Source organism: Eubalaena glacialis, chromosome 17 (genome assembly GCF_028564815.1).
Source record: "Eubalaena glacialis isolate mEubGla1 chromosome 17, mEubGla1.1.hap2.+ XY, whole genome shotgun sequence".
NCBI classification, from domain to species: Eukaryota; Metazoa; Chordata; class Mammalia; order Artiodactyla; family Balaenidae; genus Eubalaena; species Eubalaena glacialis.
The window spans coordinates 69,088,611-69,111,308 of record NC_083732.1 but is presented as its reverse complement, the minus strand read 5'-3'; the positions used below and the strand labels follow the sequence as shown (position 1 = coordinate 69,111,308).

The following is a 22,698-nucleotide window of genomic DNA, read 5'->3' as shown; positions in this document are numbered from 1 at the left end:
TTGTTCCCAGCCTTATTCTCTTGGCCATTATGTTTTCATGCTAGCTCCTCGACTATGGTTATATTATATATGATCCATGTCACAGTAAAACAAAGCCCAGAATAAGCCCAAGACCTTGGGATGTTCACCTCATAGCTCATTTTGACAGATTTAAGTTTGTTTGTTTCTTTGTTTTTACTCAGTTTTGTTTCCTTTTCCAACTAAGTATATCTTCAGCGTCAAGGCCAAATTTATAGATTTATGTAGTGGATTCCCTGGAATTAGTCTCCATACATGTTACCCCTCCCGCCAAGGCACAGAGTGCATCAGACCCTCCCTCTGTGAACCAGACAAACTCCCGGCTTCTAAAGTTTTGCCTAATGCCGAAGCGCAGTGTGGTGTGACTGCCATCTGCTGGCGTGACGCTGACATTACAGGATGGACCACCGTGCGCTCATCAGAGGACACTTGTTTGAAACCAAAAGCTTTCTCTGAACAAATGAAAAACAAGTTTCTTCATAAACCTTGTCTAGCTTCAACATGCGCACGCACATACACACACACACACACATCTTTACACTGGAAAAGCTGAAGCAATATAGAAAATTTGTTTATGGCAGACTTCCAAGTGAGGAACATACAGTGAGAAAATGGGGTTCTAGGCTCCTAACCTTCTCACCCAGGGAGAATCCATCACCAAAAACCTAAAGGCCAAACCTCGTCAACTCAGACAGTGAGATCTTACCTTGTGAAGCCTGTTATGGGCTGACATTAAGACCAGTAACAGGTTCAATCTTCCCTAAGATACTGACAGTTATGATAACTTCTTTCCCTTTAAAGGAAAAAAAAATTTGTTTCTTAGAACCCAAATGGCTGAAACGTAAACACTGACATTGAGGGTACAGGGTAATTTTTTTCTCATTATAAAAGCCATTCTCCAGTGTTTAAGATTAAGACTCATGCTTGAGAAATGTAGACACAGGCTCAGGCTTGAAGCGAGACGCCAGGCATTTCTCCTCAGTTCTGACTCTTTTTTTCCGACTCTTATCTTCAGGATTCATGGAAGTGCACAATTCATGGCAAGGAAAGCCAAATTCCTATGGGTGACTGCAGTGGGCGTTGCCACTTCTTTCCATGTCAAAGAATGGGACCTTGTGTAACTGGGAATAGAATTCACAACCGCGGGGAGGACTTTCCCATGGAGAACGCCCCTGATAGTGGAACAAAACTGAACTTCTTGCAAGGACCTTATTCACCGTAGAAGCAACACATTCACTGCCAAAGGCACTGTCTGCTATTAATTTCTTCATTAAAGGTCATGGGAACCAAAACAAATTTCAACTTTTATAAAACTAAAGGTATTCAATAAATACTGTATTTTTATACTTATATATGATTTATCCCATCCCCCAAATCCCAGCTTCCCCCTCTTAGCAAATGGCCACACATCTGCTCCCTTGCTCAACCCGAGATGCACGGAGCCATCCTACAATTTCTATGCCCTCATTTACCACATCCACTCCATCTCCATGTCTTGGCAGCCCGATCTCAAAAGCCAGATCTGTTTACATCTCTCCGTATCCACAAGGACCATCTTAGTCTGGTCCACTATTATCTTCCTTGTGAACGACAGCCATCATGTGCTAAATGGTCCTTGTTTCCACTCTTGCCCCTCCATCCTCAATTCTCAGCAGTGCAGCTGGAGTGATCTCTCTAAAATACAAACTTCCAGTAGTGGCCCAGAGAATAAAAACCAAACTCTGTACCATAGCTTTCAAGCCTTCCATCATCTGGCTTCTAACTATTCTTTATTCTCATCATTTTTCTCCCTTTCCCTCACTCTTTGTACTTCAGCCACTCTGGCCTTCTCTCTGTTCTTCCAACTCTCCAAAGCTCGCACCCACTTAGGAGTATGGGTTTGCTGACTCCTCTGCAGGGTGTCAGATTTTCACAGCATCAGCAACTTCTCTTCCTTCAGCTCATGGAGAACATCGCTACTTCACCTCAATGCTCCTTCCCTGATCACCATGTTGAAATCGGTCCCTCCTTTTGTTCTATTGCTTCATATCGCTTATCATTATTGACAATTATCTTGTTTCTTTAAAAAAAAAACTTATTATCTCTATTCTACTATTAGAAGGTAAATCCATGAGATCAGGGACCTTGTTGCCGTGTTTGACATGGTATCCGCTGGTACCTAGATCACACCTGCACAGGGAGGAGCTTCAAGATGGCGGAGGAGTAAGACGTGGAGATCACCTTCCTCCCCACAAATAATCAGAAATACATCTACACGTGGAACTGCTCCTACAGAACACCCACTGAATGCTGGCAGAAGACGTCAGACCTCCCAAAAGGCAAGAAACTCCCCACGTACCTGGGTAGGGCAAAAGAAAAAAGAAATAACAGAGACAAAAGAATAGGGACGGGACCTGCACCTGTGGGAGGGAGCTGTGAAGGAGGAAAGGTTTCCACACACTAGGAAGCCCCTTCGCGGGCGGAGACTGCGGGTGGCGGAGGGGGGAAGCTTCGGAGCCACGGAGGAGAGCGCAGCCACAGGGGTGCGGAGGGCAAAGCGGAGAGATCCCCGCACAGAGGATCAGTGCCGACCAGCACTCACCAGCCCGAGAGGCTTGTCTGCTCAGCCGCCGGGGCGGGCGGGGGCTGGGAGCTGAGGCTCGGGGTTCGGTCGGATCCCAGGGAGAGGACTGGGGTTGGCGGCGTGAACACAGCCTGAAGGGGGCTAGTGCACCACGGCTAGCCGGGAGGGAGTCCGGGAAAAGGTCTGGAGCTGCCGAAGAGGCAAGAGACTTTTCCTTCCCTCTTTGTTTCCTGGTGCGCGAGGAGAGGGGATTCAGAGCGCTGCTTAAAGGAGCTCCAGAGACGGGCGCGAGCTGCGGCTATCAGCGCGGACCCCAGAGACGGGCATGAGACGCTAAGGCTGCTGCTGCCGCCACCAAGAAGCCTGTGTGCGAGCACAGGTCACTATCCACACCGCCCCTCCCGGGAGCCTGTGCAGCCCGCCACGGCCAGGGTCCCGTGATCCAGGGACAACTTCCCCGGGAGAACGCACGGCGCGCCTCAGGCTGCTGCAACGTCACGCCGGCCTCTGCCGCCGCAGGCTCGCCCCACATCCATACCCCTCCCTCCCCCCGCCTGAGTGGGCCAGAGCCCCCGAATCAGCTGCTCCTTTAACCCCATCCTGTCTGAGCGGGAACAGACGCCCTCAGGCGACCTACACGCAGAGGCGGGTCCACTACATAATGATCAAGGGATCGATGCAAGAAGAAGATATAACAATTATAAATATATATGTTCCCAACATAGGAGCACCTCAATACATAAGGCAACTGCTAACAGCTATAAAAGAGAAAATCAACAATAACAAAATACTAGTGGGGGGCTTTAACACCTCACTTACACCAATGGACAGATCATCCAGACAGAAAATTAATAAGGAAACACAAGCTTTAAATGACACAATAGACCAGATAGAGTTAATTGATATTTATAGGACATTCCATCCAAAAACAGGAGATTACACTTTCTTCTCAAGTGCACACAGAACATTCTCCAGGATAGATCACATCTTGGGTCACAAATCAAGCCTCAGTAAATTTAAGAAAACTGAAATCATATCAAGCATCTTTTCTGACCACAGCGCTATGAGATTAGAAATCAATTACAGGGGAAAAAACGTAAAAAACACCAACACAGGGATGCCAAACAATACGTTACTAAATAACCAAGAGATCACTGAAGAAATCAAAGAGGAAATCAAAAAATACCTAGAGACAAATGACAATGAAAACACGACGATCCAAAACCTATGGGATGCAGCAAAAGCAGTTCTAAGAGGGAAGTTTATACCAATACAAGCCTACCTCAAGAAACAAGAAAAATCTCAAATAAACAATCTAACCTTAGACCTAAAGGAACTAGAGAAAGAAGAAAAAACAAAACCCAAAGTTAGCAGAAGGAAAGAAATCATAAAGATCAGAGCAGAAATAAATGGAATAGAAACAAAGAAAATAGCAGATATCAATAAAAGTAAAATCTGGTTCTTTGAGAAGATAAACAAAATTGATAAACCATTAGCCAGACTCATCAAGAAAAAGAGGGAGAGGACTCAAATCAATAAAATTAGAAATGAAAGAGAAGAAGTTACAACAGACACCGCAGAAATACATAGCATCCTAAGAGACTACCACAGGCAACTCTATGCCAATAAAATGGACAACCTGGAAGCAATGGACAAATTCTTAGAAAGGTATAACCTTCCAAGACAGAACCAGGAAGAAATAAAAAATATGAAGAGACCAATCACAAATAATGAAATTGAAACTGTGATTAAAAATCTTCCAACAAACAAAAGTCCAGGACCAGATGGCTTCACAGGTGATTTCTATCAAACATTTAGAGAAGAGCTAACATCCATCCTTCTCAAACTCTTCCAAAAAATTGCAGAGGAAGGAACACTCCCAAACTCATTCTATGAGGTCACCATCACCCTGATACCAAAACCAGACAAAGATACTACAAAAAAGAAAATTACAGACCAATATCGCTCATGAATAGAGATGCAAAAATCCTCAACAAAATACTAGCAAACAGAATCCAACAACACATTAAAAGGATCACACACCATGATCAAGTGGGTTTTATCCCAGGAATGCAAGGATTCTTCAATATACGCAAATCAATCAATGTGATACACCATATTAACAAATTGAAGAATAAAAACCATATAGTCATCTCAATAGATGCAGAAAAAGCTTTTGACAAAATTCAACACCCATTTATGATAAAAACTCTCCAGAAAGTGGGCATAGAGGGAACCTATCTCAACATAATAAAGGCCATATATGACAAACCCACAGCAAACACCATTCTCACTGGTGAAAAACTGAAAGCATTTCCTCTAAGATCAGGAACAAGACAACGATGTCCACTCTCACCACTACTGTTCAACATATTTTTGGAAGTCCTAGCCATGGCAATCAGAGAAGAAAAAGAAATAAAAGGAATACAAACTGGAAAAAAAGAAGTAAAACTGTCCCTGTTTGCAGATGACAGGATACTATACATAGAGAATCCTAAAGATGCCACCAGAAAACTACTAGAGCTAATCAATGGATCTGGTAAAGTTGAAGGATACAAAATTAATGAAGAGAAATCTCTTGCATTCCTATACACCAATGATGAAAAATATGAAAGAGAAATTAAGGAAACACTCCCATTTACCATTGCAACAAAAAGAATAAAATACCTAGGAATAAACCTACCTAGGGAGACAAACAACCTGTATGCAGAAAACTATAAGACACTGATGAAAGAAATTAAAGATGATACAAACAGATGGAGAGATATACCATGTTCTTAGATTGGAAGACTCAACATTGTGAAAATGACTATACTACCCAAAGCAATCTACAGATTCAATGCAATCCCTATCAAATTACCAATGGTATTTTTTATAGAACTAGAACAAAAAATCTTAAAATTTGTATGGAGACACAAAAGACCCCGAATAGCCAAAGCAGTCTCGTGGGGAAAAAACGGAGCTGGGGGAATCAGACTCCCTGACTTCAGACTATACTACAAGGCTACAGTAATCAAGACAATATGGTACTGGCACAAAAACAGAAACATAGATCAATGGCACAGGATAGAAAGCCCAGAGATAAACCCATGCACCTATGGTCAACTAATCTATGACAAAGGAGGCAAGGATATACAATGGAGAAAAGACAGTCTCTTCAATAAGTGGTGCTGGGAAAACTGGACAGCTACATGTAAAAGAATGAAATTAGAACACTCCCTAACACCATACACAAAAATAAACTCAAAATGGATTCGAGACCGAAATGTAAGACCAGACACTATCAAACTCATAGCAGAAAACATAGGAAGAACACTCTTTGACATAAATCACAGCAAGATCTTTTTTGATCCACCTCCTAGAGTAATGGAAATAAAACAAAAAATAACAAATGGGACCTACTGAAACTTAAAAGCTTTTGCAAAGCAAAGTACAAATAAGATGATGAAAAGACAACCGTCAGAATGGGAGAAAATATTTGCAAATAAATCAATGGACAAAGGATTAATCTCCAAAATATGTAAACAGCTCATGCAGCTCAATATTAAAAAAACAAACGACCCAATCCAAAAATGGGCAGAAGACCTAAATAGACATTTCTCCAAAGAAGACATACAGATGGCCAAGAAGCACATGAAAAGCTGCTCAACATCACTAATTATTAGAGAAATGCAAATCAAAACTACAATGAGGTATCACCTCACACCAGTTAGAATGGGCATCATCAGAAAATCTACAAACAATAAATGCTGGAGAGGGTGTGGAGAAAAGGAAACCCTCTTGCACTGTTGGTGGGAATGTAAATTGATACACCCACTATGGAGAACAGTATGGAGGTTCCTTAAAGAAACTAAAAATAGAATTACCATATGACCCAGCAATCCCACTACTGGGCATATACCCAGAGAAAACCATAATTCAAAAAGACACATGCATCCCAATGTTCATTGCAGCACTATTTACAATAGCCAGGTCATGGAAGCAACCTAAATGCCCATCAACAGACGAATGGGTAAAGAAGATGTGGTACCTATACACGATGGAATATTACTCAGCCATAAAAAGGAACGAAATCAGGTCATTTGTAGAGACGTGGATGAATCTAGAGACTGTCATACAGAGTGAAGTCAGAAAGAGAAAAACAAATATCGTATATTAACGCATATAAGTGGAACCTAGAAAAATGGTACAGATGAACTGGTTTGCAGGGCAGAAACAGACACAGATGTAGAGAACAAACGTATGGACACTAAGGGGGGAAAGTGGCAGGGGTGGTGGTGGTGGTGGGATGAATTGGGAGATCGGGATTGACATGTATACAGTAATATGTATACAATGGATAACTAATAAGAACCTGCTGTATAAAAAAATAAATAAAATTCAAACAATAAATAAATAAATAAAATAAAAACTATCTTTAGAGCAGTACTGATTGACGTTTGGCCAAACTATTGGGCACCATAGCCTAGCCAAGCTGACATAAAAATTCACCACCACATGAGACACCAGAGGCAAAAATGATGTGAAAAAGTGCCAAATGTTAGTAAAAAAGAGAATGTTATTATTATTAAAGAACATGGAAAATGAATGCCAGCACACTATGGCTTGCTTTTCCATTCCTTTATGTTTTCATCCACATTTGATGAATGGGCTGAGGGAGATGCTTAGAAAGTTCCACTCAGCCTATTAACAAGGGGTATTCTAGAAAAGCCGAGAAAGACAGAACAGGGGCCACTGCAATTTCTACAGGCAAAACAATTCTTGCTGGTGCATAATGCTTGTCAAGTGTTGCGAGATTACCCTATGTGTCTATGACTGCCATGCACCCCTGAGGGTGAATCCTCCTTCAATCACACAGAAAATGAGTGCCCACATCTCTATCATGATCCGCCATCATTCTGTTTATTTTTAATGTATGTTACTGAGATTAAATTTGTGAATTGTCCTCCTCCACAGTCTTTCAAAGCTTCATTTATATTCTATCTGTGACAGAACCAAAGAGTAAATTGCAGAATGAATTAGCACCATGCAGTTAGGGATGCCTGAACCTCACAATTTCTATGTTATTTTTTTTAGGACTTTGAAACCTATGATGCGAGAAGCAAAATGTTCCTTGTATGTGAGGCCGCAAGTGTGCCTAATGTGCCTTTAACTAGTAAAGAAACGTATACTTTGTTTGAAATCATAGAAGTTGATTTAGGGAGGGGAGTAGCACCGACTGCTCATTCTAACTCTCAAAAAAAAAGGTGGAAATTCTCTCTGTTGATGGTTGCAGAAGGTGCAGCCTTTTTCTGAAAAGTCATCACATGGCTTAGGGCATCTGTAGCGTAGAAATAGTACATGGCTTTCAGAGCCACATCAAGACATGACGTTGCCTCAGGTAGCCTAATAACTTGGAAGCTCTTCAAGTTGGTATTTCTAAAATAGGTTTTAATATGTGCTTAGGGGTGATTCTGAGCTTTGCATGGGGAAAGAGGGTAGCAGGAACACCAGTAATAACATCCGTATTCTCTGTTGCCTTCCAAGCAATTTCATCCTGGCCCCCTAACATTCATACCCACTCAAAAGAAAAAGAAAAGTCCTGAACTGAACTAGACTCCCCTTCTCCAAAGGCAACTTAGTAAATACTGATTGTTATCCCAGGTCTCCCAGTAAAGTCCCCCAAGTGGCTGAACAAAAACTCCTTCCAATCACATACATTATTTCTCTGATAAGAATTCTGCTAGATTCTCTTTTCTCCATCCAGTTAGCTTCCCTGAGCTCTTTTTGCAGTCTGTGCTAGTCAGGGCTAGATCAGAGAAGCAGAACCACTAGATTTATATAAGAGACTTATTGAAGGGATTTAATCTTCGACAAATGTGGGTTAAGAATCTATTGAGCTATGGCTTCTGCAGCAAGGGAAGTCAGCCATCTGGCATTTGAGGATGGAAGAAGGATGTGAAGTTGGGGAAGCAAGCTCAAAAGGATCCCTGCAGGAATGGGCTGGGACCCAGGAGGATGGACGCAAATCTGCATCAGACTGGCACTGCCACTGAGCCTCCAACCTGGATCACGGGAATGATTTGAAGGAGAAGCTGGTGCCCCTTTTCATGCAGCTAAATCTACACCTGACTCAGGAGTCAGAGAAACTGAAAGTGGGAGTCTGGCTGGAGCTGCCACACACCAGCAAGGTGTGTCAGCAGATAGATGGCAACACGCATGGGCTGCAACAGCACTTCAGACCACGCGCCAAACTCCTGAGCATAAACTGAATACAGTAAGTCCCCTACGTAAGAACGAGTCCCATTCTGAGAGCACGTTTGTAAGTCCAATTTGTTTATAAGTCCAACAAAGTTAGCCTAGGTACCCGACTAACACAATCCGCTATATAGTACTGTACAGTAATAGGTTTATAATACTTTTCCCACAAATAATACATAAAAAAACACAAAAAATAAAGAAAACATTTTTAATCTTATAGTACAGTATCTTGAAAAGTACAGTAGTACAGTACAACAGCTGGCGTACAGGGGCTGGCATTGAGTGAACAGGCAAGAAGAGTCACTGACTGGAGGAGGGAGAGGAGGTGGGAGATGGCAGAGCTGAAGGATCGTCAGCAATAGGAGATGGAGGGCAAGCTGCAATTTCACTCACGCCTGACGCTGATGGCACAGGTTCTGGTTCCTGGCTGGATTCAATTCTATCTACCCTCTTGAAAATACGATCCAGTGATGTCTAGGTAGTAGCTCTTTTTTTCTCATCATAGATGACATTCTGGGCTTAAAATAAAGATACTGTACTACTGTACTTTATACAGTACTGTAAAGTACACAAAAACACAACCACTTGTAGAGGATGCATGCATGTGACAATGTACGCCAGACACGGGAATTAACTTACGTGGTTGGACATGCGAACGTACGTCGGCATCTTTGAGAGTTTGCAACTTGAAGGTTTGTATGTAGGGGACGTACAGTATTGCTGTTGCTTCACTTCTACCTTCCAAATCTTGTGCAGAACACCTTTTGTGGCTCACCTAGCCCAGAGCTATACACGAAGGAAATTCTGGGAACTACAGTTCTGGATTAGCCAAATTAACACAATATGAATCCACCACATATGCCTTATAAATTGGTCCCCCGGGAAAATTCTTGGCTGACCCATCCATGAACCTATCAGAAACAAAAGTTTCGTGGTATAAGAGACCATTAGCACCAGAGTGAGCTTAGAGTCATCTCAGACCACACCTGTACTTTATCAATGAATAAAATGACATCCAGTAAGGTATAGAAACTTGCCCAGTTCTCTTAACTGCCCAGAAGCAGTGCAAGAAATCAGTTTACCTGTCTGCTATCCATTAGATGTGAATTGAGCATGGCATACGAAGCATAGAAATTCCCAGATAAGCCTATCCGTGGTCTGATGCACCCAGGGCCTCCTTTGAAGGCTGCATAGGGTAACATATGATAAGCTGTGGCTTTGGCATTCCTTCTCATTAAAAAAAAAAAAAAAATTATTGCATAACTTATGTTTGTAACTTTTATTTTGGCTTTCACATTTTCTTTAAGCATTATACCTTTTCATGATAACGGGCCGGCCATGAGAGAATTCATCTGACAAGGTACAGACATTTAATTTTTTCTTTAAAGATTATTTTCTCAATTATTTTTAATTGGTGATGCCTTTGAGTAAAAGGTTTAACTAAATAACTAATCAAGGTACACATTATATTAAAGCTGATATTCTAAAGCTCAGCCCTGAAAAAATGGTGTATTATATAACATAAGAAAACAGTCTTTGGAGTCATACAACTCCAATTTCAAATAGGAGTTCTACCACTTGCCAGATGCTGGGCCTGCACCAAGTTCCCCAAACTTTAGAGACTATTTCCTTTTTTATAAAATATAAATTAGTGTGTTGTTAGGATTAAATGAGACAGTTCATATATAAAGTTTACTACAGTGCCAGGGGAATAGAAAGAGCATTAAAATAGAAGCCATTAATTACTATCGTTATTATTGTTGTTATTATAATTGGCACTATTAATAATGGCATTATAATAATTAATACTAATAATTAATTAGTATTATTGATTGTAATTAATCATTAAGAATGTGTTGGACCTGAAGAACCAAATGTGGTGCAAAATAATTTTTAAGAGTTTTTTTATTGAAAAGAATAATTTATGTGATTCCTTTAAGAGGTCATATTAATGAAACTGGGGCTTAATATAAAAAGAGCCTGATATTATCAACATATGACTTAGAGTCTATTAGACTTCCCAATATGAGAATTGTTGCACAAATTTCAAGCCTAGGCCCCAGGATAAGAAACGGCAATTGTATGAAATTAAGTATAAAATTAATATTGTATACTTAATGTTAATGGTAGGATGCCAACATCCTACCTCTAGCTACTTATCTTCTTTCCATCATTCAGTTTCCTCTTCAAAACTAAGAAACACAGATCAAAACATAACTCTACCTGCTCAGCATCCTTTCTTCAACGGATCTTGGCCACAGATCACGGGGTTTTCTGCCTGGCCCTTTAACATGGGAACAACTTATTCTGAAACTGCTGGGCCCCCAAAAAGCACCTTTTTCACTCTACAAATAAAAACTTCACTGATATTTGTCTAGAAAGCATTTTATCCTAGGCTCCACAAATTGCCTGATTCCCAAAGGTTTCCAAGCCTTCTTGATGTCCTCATCCAGTGTCAAGCAGGTTTGGACAAACATGAGATCAGTTGATTTCAACTTCAGATAGTTCATCCCTCTCCGAGTTCCATTGTTATTTTGAACTATCTTCTATTCACAACCTTTACTTAGACATGTATCAGTCTGCTGATTGCAAATACCAAAGATTTCTTTCTTTTCCATATCATATATCCATTGCAACTTTCCAAGAAGTCTCTGCTCATCTTAGTCATTCAGAGTCCCAAGTTGATGGAACAGGCACCATCTTGAACATTGCCAGTTGCTGTGTCGAAGGAAAAAGAGTTCTGCAGTATCTTGCATCAACAATTAAATACTTGACCCCAAAGTGGCACACGTAACTTCTTCTCATAACTCATTGGCCAGAATGATCACACGGCCCCATCCAACCAGAGCACGGCTTGGAAGTACTTAGCCAGAAGAGAGTAAACCAGAAACACCTGAGGAAGCCCTAAAGACTAACACACCAAATTTCTATTTGATCCCAAACAGCAATATCTTTCTTTTATTTGAAAAACTGTCACCTTGAGAAGGTTGTTTACTTATTTTCTGCGGAAGACTTTTTTTGGTGGTAAGTCACAGGATATAATCGTTATGTGAAAGGATTCCAAATCAGATAAGTGTAAAGCATATTGATTAAAAAGCTCAGGTGCAAGTAAATTTCAGTCTAGGAGAGTTTCTAACAGCAAATCGCCATAGAAATCACACTCACATGGAGACTTATATACCCACCCCTTCCCTGCCGCTGAGATGAAAATGAAGACAACCTGGAGTAACAGACCTATGTAAGAGTCCTGCAAAGAACCAGACCTATAGTTTTCAACAAACTGCCTCCACGATGTACCTTCCTTGCAAAAACTACATTTGACCATTCACTTCATTTAGGCATGAGAGTTCTAATTATTGGCCTTGGAACACACATGCTCATGGGAATGATAACAATCTAAATTAGCACGAAGAGTAACTACTAGCCACAAATGTAGCTATTTATACTTACATAAATTAGAAATAAATTATATTAAATTAAAAATTCAGTTCCTCAGTCACACTAGCCACACTTCAAGTGCTCAATAAGCACATGCAATTAGTGGTTATTGTACAGGAACAGCACAGATATTGAACATTCCCATTGCTGAGAAAGTTTTATTAGACAGGTCTGGTCTAAATCTTTCACTTTTGTACCTGGAAAGAGTTGAATGTTACTCATTTCCTAAAGCCATACTTTCAGAAAAGTGACCTGATTTCTAAGATCTTAAGGAATGAAATAGAAAGTCCTGACTACAATAACCTAACAGTCCATCTCTGGGGCTGGAACACAAATAGCTGGACTTTTTTGATCACATTGATTTGATATGCCTCATAGGTGCAGAGGGTACTAACATTAACACACACACACACACACAAAATTCAAATTCAAGGTTTTTCAAGCTAGCAAAGGAAAGCAGAACACCAGAAATCGTGTACAAATTATTTCTACTAACCCTGTACTTTGTAACTCCAGGATAAAATTTAGCCTAAAGAGAAACTGCTGTTAAGGTTAGCTATATTTTTTAGTGTGAAAATATTATACAAAGTCTAGATCAGGAATCATAAGTAATATTTGATAATTTATTTTGAGTCTCTGTAACTCACTCAAATGTTTCCATAAGATTAAGAACATTTTATACTACTCAATAAAAATAAGGAAAGAGGTGGATCAGCTTGGGTTGTGAAGACAGAGGAGATGATGGCAGAAGCCCCCAATTCTGCTCTTCCTCAGGTGATCCTCATATAATCTGTGCATCGTTTCTCAAGATGGGTATGGTTGACAACCAAAATGATGACCATGGCCCCTGAGAACATGACTTGGTAGCTGGGCAGGCTTCATTTCCTGTTGCTTTGTTTTTGTAATGGAACACAAAAAAATTGCCAAATAAGCAAGATGTTGGCATATTGCTGGACCCCAACTCTTCACTGTCAAACCCCACTACAATGCTCTCAGCTTCTGTTTATTCAGGCATCTCTTCCCATTTATGCAAAGGCTGTTACATCAGAAAAAAAGCTTATTTTTCTCTGCCTCATCAAAGTTTGCCAAGAGATCTAATAACAGGGCCGGGGATCTAATTATAAACAGCTTAAGTCCCTTATCTGATTTGAGCAGCCAGAGTTTGAGCAACAGTAAAAATCAAAACATCTCTCTGGGCAAGTTTTATTGAACCCTGATATATTTTAGGCCAAAATATATTCGTTCTCTGAAACTTGCACATACTCAATAGGACGACTCCTTTTTTATGCAATGTGGAAAAAAATAGAAGAATTTTAATCTACAAATTGATATATGCTTTACATTTTTGCAGCCCAGCTCCCCAAATTATAGTTACAAGAGGAACTTTAAGAAATACTCATTAAGCATGAAGTATGCATGTCTGCGTATATACTGTTAAAATTTTTGTCATTGAATATGAAGTTGTAGTTGTCAGGGGCTGTTGGTATGAATACTTGTATCGTGTCGGCATCTGCAGTGACCAGTATTGAGTCTGCTTCTAAAGGTTTGAAACTCTAAAACAATGGTTAGGAGTGTATCCTTAGAGTCAGGCTGGGATTAAAATAATAGCCATGCTGCTTTGCTCCTGTGACTTTGGAAGAGCTTCCTTATCCCCCCAGGTCTGATTTCTCAATTATAAGATGCACAAAGTAATATCTCAGGGTGGTTGTAAGGATTAGAAGCAATGGATGCAAAGTCTCTGGCATATGGCAAGTGGTCAGTGGATGTTAGCTGCTGTTATCAAGTGTTGCCACTCTTGTTGTCTATGAGTAGGACAGTGCCACGATGATGATACGCCCATGGAAGATGCAGTGACATCATCAGCCCTGGAAGGTATGAGGACTTGTGCTCAATCATTAGGAATATGCTTCAAGCGTTGAAGAAATAAATGACGCCCTGTATGATGACTTAGTGATGACCAGACCACCATCATATGAAATACCACCATCAACCCCCATCTGTACAGTACAGAAACATCTCCCACTTTGAGAAAGAGGCTGTCATGGTAGAGACTCTTCTTGTTTGCTATGGTGGTGGTGGTAGTTGTTTTTAATGCCCTGGATTTGAAATCTAGAAACCAAGGTTTGAATTCCAGCTTGTCCTTAACAAGTTGTATGACCTTAGCTGCTAAGTCACTTGGCCTCACTGAATCTCAATTTCTTTGGCTATAAAAATGCAGGTTGTTTTGAGTAATATGGTACTTGGACTTGTGAAAGGGCCTTACCTACTGTAAATGCTAGTGATGATGCAGATTTTTAACAAGTCACCAGGAGGATGCTACCACAATGCAACTGTGTTACAAGGAGGGGCAACAGCTGTCCTGGGATTGCACTATTTCATCCCATTAGCCAGCTCTCACTTCATTCATTCCCTCACTCACAAATATGTATGCCTACTATGTGCCAGATGCAGCTCTAGGGACTGGAAATGCAGCAGATGACGTCCTGAAACCCACATTCTATATCAGGAAAAACCACATTAGTAAATATATGTTCTAACCCCCAGTAATGGTAAGTGCAATGAGGACAATTAAACTAGCCTAGGGAGTAGGGTGGTCAGAGTTCTCTCTGAAGAAGTAACGTTTAAAAGGAGAGATTTGAATGAACTGAAAGAATGAACCATGTGATTATTTCAGAAAAAACCTTCCTGGCAGAGGAGACACAAGTACTGTGCATTGAGGCAGAAGCATAACTGGAATCTTCGAGGAACATCAAGGAAACTGTTGCATTTGAAGCCTAGTGAGCAAGGCGGGCGTGGTAGGAGATGGAACCCAGATCATGTAGTACTTGTAAGCTGTACAGGAAGTTTGGGTAAGATGGAAGATACAAAGAACATGAGCGCTGAGAGAATAGAACTTTTGGTGAGGATGGGGAAGGGAGATGGAAGGAATTTTAACATGGGCAGAGTGGGAGAAGGGAAACCCCGACCAGGGGCCACAGTGGGTGGTACTGGACAACCAGAGCCCGGAGAGCGTGGAGAGCACCAGGGTGGGTACAGACAAAGGCTCCCATTCCCAAGACTAGCCAGTGCCTTTACTGGAGAGTATGATCAGTACTGAGAACCAGTACAACTTTTCCAGAACAACGCCTGGCACATGTAAAGTCAAGTAAGTTAACATTCACATTTAAAGTGACATTTGTCAGGAACATGTTCAGTTGCTGATGTGAATGTAGAAGAGGCTACGAGGACTCACGGTAAGAGAAAATTAAGAAAGACCTTGTATAATAAAAATGGTTAATGGTGTAATAAAATGAATGTTTTTAAGACAATGTTGCTGTGTCTTTTTATTATTGCTATATTCCCAATTTCTCTAGACCACATAGTAGGTCTATCCTATCACATAGTAGGCACACAAAGTTTGTTGAGTGAATAAATGAGATAAGGAAAGAAGGAAGGAAGGCAGAAAAGAAGGGAAGGGGGAAGAAAGAAAGGAATAAGTGACACTGGTTTCCTAAGGCTGCTGTAACAAATTACACAAACTTGGTGTTTGAAAACAACAGAAAGTTATTCTCTGACAGTTCCGGAGACCAGAAGTCCAAAGTCAAGATGTTGGCAGGAGGACTTCTCTGGTGGCCCAGTGGTTAAGAATCTGCCTGCCAATACAGGGGACATGGATTCAATCCCTGGTCCGGGAAGATCCCACATGCCGTGGAGCAACTAAACCCATGCGCCACAACTACTGAGCCCGCGTGCCACAACTACTGAAGCCCGCGCACCTAGAGCCCATGCTCCACAACAAGAGAAGCCACCACAGTGAGAAGCCCGCACACCACAACAAACAGTACCCCCACTCGCCGCAACTAGAGAAAGCCTGCATGCAGCAACGAAGACCCAATGCAGCCAAAAGGATTGGCTCCTTCTGGAGGCTCTGAGGGAGAATCCATAACCTCTGCTTCTAGCAGCTCTTGGCAACCCTTGGTGTTCCTTGGCTTATGCCTGCATAACTTCTATCTCTGACTCTTCATATGGAAGACATACTTCTTCTGTTTCTCTGTGTCATACCTTCTTTTTATAAGGACACATGTCATTGGATTTAGGGCCATCCTAAATCCAGTGTGATCTTATCTCAAGACCCTAAGATTAATTACATCTTCAAGCATCCTTTTTCAAAATAAAATAAGTTCATAATCACAAGTTCCAGGTATACATGGGGGGCCACAATTCAAGCCACTGCAGGTGATGTATATTTTTTAATATGAGGAAAACTATTGGTAGGTCAGATTCTCTTATCAGGAGTAGCACCAAGGCTGTTCCTATACTTTGCTTAAATTGACCCATAGTATGAAAATTTTGTCCTACACAGATACATTTTCAAAGGGCAGGATAATACGTTCTAAAGTATTTTGATATTCTTGAATAGGATAGCTCCAAAAATGGTTAACTAGACTCAGAGAGTCCAATTCCTATTTTAAAAGAAATTAAAGATATTAATTGATGTCTGCACTTTGAAGTATTCTGCCTTTTGGCTGGCCCATTTTAAAACAGTTTGAGAATGATTATATTCTGAGTTTCATATTAAAAAAAGCTTGTATTAGCAACAGATGCATGGGAATGAGTTTTTGCAGTATAAATGCTTAATAGTCAATAAATATTAACCCTCACAAGTACGTATTTTCGTTCTGAAACAAGTTATGTAACAGTCCAACAAGTACTAGACAGACAACATACATCAACATGTTTCTCAAATTGGTAAATGCAACGCCCCCCCCAAAAAAATGAACATCCCACATCCATGCATTAGGGGGTCTCTTCTGCAACTTGGTGACATTCTTTATAGGAACACATATTGTTACATCAAAATAAAGACTATATATAAATATGTATTTTTTTTCTTTCTGACCTATTTATAATGAATGTTAAAAAGAAAATATGGCTAGGATTGACTTCTTAAAACAGAATATATGATATCTAAATTAATAACATACTTTAGAGCAGTTTAAGAAATGCTGATGTGAAGAAATCCTGGAGCATGAGCTGCCATCAGGACAGCTTTTAGGTATGTGCTTCAATGAAAACAAGATCTCCAGAGTTAGCCCTCGGGCACCAGAAGACTGTGGATGTTCCACAGAACTGTGAACTCTACTTAGCCCTGGATGAATCCAAAAATAGCCAGAAGGCACCAGGTGAGCCTTTCCAACTCTTCCCCTATTTCCCTCACAAAAAACCCTCCTCTCCACCTAGGCAGATGCACAACTTGCTCATCCTCATCTTGCTACACCTGTTTCCATCCCGACCCAAACAGAAATGTACTTTCCCTTATTCCTCTCTATTGCATTCTTATCCATGTTTCATTTCTATCTCCATTGCAAACCATCTCCCAAGCACCCAAGTCCCTGCTGGACTCCTACAGGCTTTACTATCAGTGTTACTTAAGTATCAATTTTTCTAAATTGCCACTTATACTGTTTAAGTTTCCATTTGTGTCACCCTTGTTCCCCAACTAGACTGTAAGCTCCTCATATATGTAAACCATATCTTATGGTTTTTGGGGTATGCTAATTAACAGTTCTTTGCACAAAGTAGGAACTAAAACATGTGTGAAATGAATGAAATAATTTAATTAGAGTTTACTGTTTACTGAGATGTCTGGAAATAATAAACAGTACAGGAGTGACGTGAAAGAATTAATGAAACTCCCCAAGGATTTAGTTTATGAATACGGAGTAAGTTATGCATCATGATAAGTTATGCACCATTACTTACCTATGTCTTTCAACAATAAGCAAGTTTCCTCAAAGAAGAGCTTGTGTTTCTTTTTTCGTGTGCGTGAATTCATAGGACCTCAGTCTATGGTCTTTATAGCATTGAAAATAATGCTACCAAGTAAGTTCCCATGTCAGATAAATCAAAAAATTTTATTCCCATCTTCAACTACTGTTCATCCAACAAAACAGATGTCAGGAATTTGGAGTGGGGAGAGCCTGCATTAAAAAGTCTTGTCCTTCCCTAGGATTGTCATATTATTCAATCTCATCTCGGAAACGGTCCTTTCTTTGCTTGTACAAGGCATTACATTCTAAACCAGAAAATGGCAAGTTTGTGACATCGTTTTCACCTCCTTCATGGTGATCAAAAGAAAGACCACCATCAGAAAGCATTATATTTTCCTTTGGAGCCTGAGAGATGGGAAACCAGCACCATAATCAAGGCAGACTTTAAGCGAAGGAATTGAGGCAAAAAATACCAGGTAACTATGGACAGATGGTCATAAGTTGCTGAGAATTAAAAACTGGAAAGGAAGAGAAACAGTTTGAGAGTGGTTAGATCTAGGAACAGAAATGAGGATATATCTTATATGACAAATCTATTTGATTGGCAGTGGTTCCTAGAGAACTGAGTTGAGACAGATTCTGAGACAAAGTCCACACCAAAGATCCTTCGGTGATCTTTCTTTTGGTCAAAAGCCATAAAGCATAAACCCACTCCCTCTAACTCCTTTCATCTGTAGAACGTTACTTTCTTGCTTCCCAAAGATGTAATGTGCCACAGACCTGGACCAAAAGAGGAAAGTTAGTGAAAGGAGATAACAAAGGGGGAAATGATAACCAAGTGTCATTAGAAAGCCCTAAACATTATTTTAATTTAAAATTCTTCCAACTGTAACATGCTCTTCACATTTAAGATTCCTTCTCCTGGGTGCAGAGAGAAGGAATCACCCTGCTTGATTGTTCTGTCCCTCACCTTTATCCTGATGAACACCTAGCCACTCTCCAACTTGGAGCCATAGTCAACTGCTCACATGCATTTGATTTTTTCTCTCCAAATCTAATATACTGAAACAAATGACCCTCCTTAAAGTCCAGAAGAAACAGTGTCAAACAGAAGTACTATGTTAAAGAGGAGAGCATTTAAGAAATGTTGCTAATCAAAAGAGGAGACCTAACAACCAAAGACATTAACACACAATTCACAAAGGAAGAGAAAATGGCTAATAAAATATAATATTTTCAATCCAATAAATGTAAATATAAACCACCATGGGGGCTACCCTGGTGGCACAGTGGTTAAGGATCTGCCTGCCAATGCAGGGGGCATAGGTTCGTCCCCTGGTCCGGGAAGATCCCACATGCCGCGGAGCAACTAAGCCCGTGTGCCACAACTACTGAGCCTGCGCTCTACAGCCTGCAAGCCACAACTACTGAGCCTGAGTGCTGCAACTACTGAAGCCCGTGCGCCTACAGCCCGTGCTCCGCAACGAGAAGCCCCCGCTCGACGCAACTAGAGATAGCCCACACACAGCAATGAAGACCCAACACAGCCAAAAATAAATAAAGAAAATAAATAAAGAAATAGAAAAACAAAAATTAAAAAAAAAAAAACAACTACCATGAATTTTCTTTGTTTTGCCTATGACTTTACCAAAGTTGAAAGATATTGACAGTAGCTAGTGCACAAGTGTGAAGGCATGCCACTCTCATGTACTGTTGTTGTTGGGAGTTTCTTTTGTACATATTTTTTGGAAAGCAATTTGGCAATAGGTGCGGCATCAATCTGGGGCGGTCAGGAGAACAGCAGCCACGCATACTGAGGCTTACGACACAGATGGGAGTCAGAGGGAGTGTCGATCAGAAAGGCCCTATTCAGGAAATCTGGAGGTGGAGGATCATAAAGAAGTCACCACTGATACCCCAGTTCCCTGCAACACTGAAATAGGTGGTTCTTGGGAGGATGCCTGGAGACTCTGATGGCCTCACTGAGGATGTCCGAAAGTTACAAGCAAAACTATACTACTGAGTGCACCCACGTGTCGGCCTTCAGCTGGTCTACAGAACCATGGCTTCTCTTTCTTCCTCTTGCGTGAGCACCTCTCATTGGTGGATTCTAAAGAGATGCCTAAGTCGAGAGAATCTGGGATAAGCCCCTGTGCTACATGGTTAAACTGAGAGTGATAGGGATGGGGAGTATCTATTACCTATTATTAAATATTAATATTTTGAATCTTTCTATCATTGACTCAGTGATTCCTCCTCTAGGAATTTAAACTGAAAAATTAATGGATGCAAGCACATGATGTATATGCAAGTATGTTCATCACAGCATGGTTTATAATAGAGAAATAATGGTAACTATCTAACTAGCCATTAAGAGAGGATTAGTTGCATTAACAATAGTACACTCACACAACAGAGTCCTCACGTGGGAGATATTACCAGAGCTCCCTGATTTCTGATTTTCATCTTCCCCAGGCACATGGAGGCTACATGTCCCAGTCTTCCTTAAGTCAGGTGGCACCAGAAGGCTACTTCTGATCAGAGGACCAAGAACAAAGTGTTTAGCTTCTAAACTGAAGCCACAAAAAGCACTCTCTTCCCTTGCTGTGTTGACCCAGAGGTCCCACAGTGAGATGAGGGTCACAAGATGGACAAGGCATGGATCCCTGAGTCACTGTTTAGAGCACTGAACCCACAGCCAAACATGTGAGGAAGTCATCCTTGTCTTATTAAGCTACTGAGTTGTAGGGGTGAATTTGTTACTGCAGACTAGCCTTGCCCATCCTGATTAATACAATTTATTACTCATAAAAGACCAGTCTTTCTGTTCATCAAAAAGGAAAATATTGTTTCAAGCAAATTGCTTTATAAATGTTCAGCTTTCAATAAGTATCTTGACTGAAATAATGAACAGATAAAAGCAGGTTACAAATAGTGTCTGTAATATGATTCCACTTACCTAAAATTGCATGATTGTACCTATGGTGCATGCATGAAATGTGTATAGAAAAATGCGTGTAAATATTCTCACCAGAATGTTAGCTGTGGTTATCTAGAACTGTGGGATTTCTGACAATGTTTGCTTTTTTCTAAATACTCTTCTATATATCGGTTGATTTTCAGAAAATAACTATATATTATCTCAATAAATGAGATATTATATGTATATTAATCCTAATGCCTGGAACATAGTAAGTGTACCTATCATTAATATTATCATCATTACTTACAAACAGGGAAAATATTTTCAATAGTGTTCCAAAATAAACTCATACTTTATTAAACTTTCATTGAATTATTAATCAGAATTGAGTGACAGATCTAGGTATGCTTCCAGGCTCTGCCCTGCAACATGACCTTGACAAATTTACCTCCTGAAGATTCAATTACTATTATTCATACCTGGATTTGAATTCATATTTCTTCCCTTAGCAGTAGTATGATTTCAAGCAAATTACTTAAATATTTTGGGCCTCAGTTTCATCATCTGTAAAATGAAGCTGTCTTACTTCCCTTTTAGGAAGGGCTATATGAGCTGCTTTTCATCATGGGATAACATAGTATAGAAGTAAAGAACCTTAACTCTGGATCCAGAATGTCACTGTTCTAACCCTAGCTTTGCTTCTGGCTATAGGTGTGACTCCAGGAAATTCTCTTTACCCCTCTGTACCTTAATTTCCCCATCTGGAAAATGGGGATGAATAATAGTATCTATGTATTTAGAGATTCTTTCAAAGACTGAGTGAGTTAATGTTCACTGAGTTCTTAGACCAACGTCTGGTACGTTTAAGATTTTGTAAATAAAAATAAATAAATACTATATGTGATGTGTTTGAAAAAGTACCTAGCACATAGTAAGTACTCTATAAATTTCAGCTATTAGGCATGAACACAGTCTGATGTATAGTAAGTATACTATAGAAGGTATATGCTTCTTCTGTTAAGGGAACCGAAAATGCTTCAGAGAACATTCTTATTCTTTGAGGATGCTATTTAGAAAGTGGATGCTGCAGATGAATACTTCCATTCCCTCTAAAATATCCCACAGTACCATGTTACAAAGGGCACCCAAGGTGGCTATATCCCTCTTCAGCCATTCTTACATTCTTAGACCAAAATGTCATAATAGGTGTGAAGAAAGGTTATCTTCATATCAGAGTAATGGTTTTTATTTTATTTTTTATATTTATTTATTTATTTGGCTGTGTAATAAATTACACATTATTATTATTACACATTATTATTATTATTATTACACATTATTTGGCTTTGTAATAAATTATTTATTTATTAAATAAATAATTTGGCTATTTATTTATTCGGGTCTTAGTTGCGGCACGTGGGATCTTTGTTGTGGCATGTGGGGTCTTCTGTTGTGGCGCACAGGCTCTTTGTTGTGGTGCCTCTCTCTAGTTGTGGTGTGCGGGCCCCAGAGCACGCAGGCTCAGTAGTTGCAGCGTGCGGGCTCTCTAGTTGTGGCACACGGGCTCTAAAGCGCGAGGGCTCAGTAGTTGCAGCATGTGGGCTTAGTTGCCCCACGGCATGTGGGATCTTAGTTCCCCAACCAGGGATCTAACCTGCGTCCCCTGCATTGGAAGGTGGATGCTTAACCACTGGATCACCAGGGAAGTCTGGAGTAATGGTTTTTAAATTGAGATCCATGGACCCTCCAGGCCTCCACAAGATAGT

At 40.3% G+C, this 22,698-nt stretch overlaps 1 protein-coding gene across 7 annotated transcripts in view; it reads right to left on the bottom strand.

The window, feature by feature from the left end:
- Window positions 1-22,698, bottom strand: part of COLEC10 (collectin subfamily member 10) — a 445,704-nt gene that overhangs the window by 341,513 nt on the left and 81,493 nt on the right. The window lies entirely within an intron of this gene.